This window comes from Mustela nigripes, chromosome 14 (assembly GCF_022355385.1).
Source record: "Mustela nigripes isolate SB6536 chromosome 14, MUSNIG.SB6536, whole genome shotgun sequence".
NCBI lineage: Eukaryota > Metazoa > Chordata > Mammalia > Carnivora > Mustelidae > Mustela > Mustela nigripes.
In genome coordinates this window covers 80,477,802-80,478,738 of record NC_081570.1, presented here as the reverse complement: position 1 = coordinate 80,478,738, position 937 = coordinate 80,477,802, and the positions used below count along the sequence as shown (strand labels likewise).

General features: G+C 52.4%; 1 pseudogene; it reads left to right on the top strand.

Annotated features, from left to right (window-relative positions):
• Nucleotides 1–438: 438 nt before the first annotated feature.
• LOC132002410 (small nucleolar RNA U3) lies at nucleotides 439–558 on the top strand (annotated as a pseudogene).
• Nucleotides 559–937: the final 379 nt, after the last annotated feature.

Genomic DNA, 937 nt, shown 5'->3' with positions numbered 1-937 from the left:
TGGCTTTACTTGGTCCTGCCGCCTCCTTGCTTTCCTTCCCTGAAGTACATCCAGAAATGCCAGGGCTCAGGAAAAGATTCTCTCCCTCCTCTGTCCTCCCAGAATTGCAGAACTATAAGGACCCATCCTAGGAGGTCATGAGATTCTTCCAGGCATTTCCCAGGAAGATTCTGGCCCATCCTTCTTACAGAAGCAGGGACAAGAGGAATTCCAGGGACAAGAGGAATACTGCGCGCAGTAGAAACAGTTTCCGCGCTGGGTGGGTCGCCGGCTGCCTGGTGTTGGCACCCCCTGCAGCCTGACCACCTTCTTGCTCCCCTTGCCTCCCGCTGGCTCCGCCTCACCTTCGCCTCCAGAACTTTAGACGCTAATGAGTACAGTTTCCCCAGCCTGGAGGGGAAAGGGCTGATACTGTAGGTTTTATTAATTAGCTTCTGGAAGACTATACTTTCAGGGATCATTTCTATAGTTTGTTAATTAGCTTCTGGGCAGTTAACCCAATTCAGCTGACAATTATGAAGAAACTAGAGGGAGGGCTTGTACCTCACTCTGCTGAGTCACATTGTCCCATGGAGGACGGAGAGTGGGTCACCCAGCTGTAGGGCACTGGCTTTGTGAGGCTTTTTGTGGCCTTGGTGGAAGGTTCAGCCCACCAGTGCTGACTCTGCACTCTTAGGAAATCCATAGGCTCCTTTTCTTAGTCTCAGGGAGGGGCCAAGAAGAGGAGCTGGTGCAGGGGTTCTACAAGAGAAAGGAATCCTCATCAAACTCCCATCCAAGCAGCCCAAGGAGCCTCACAATCATGGACAGACCTTCCTCTTCTGCAGCTGAGTCCCTGGTCTCCTCGTCTGTCTGGCAGCCGTAGTTCACATACAGGCCACAAGCTCCAATGGTAAAAGCAGCTGACAGGCTTCCAGAACTCACCAGCTTGTGCCAC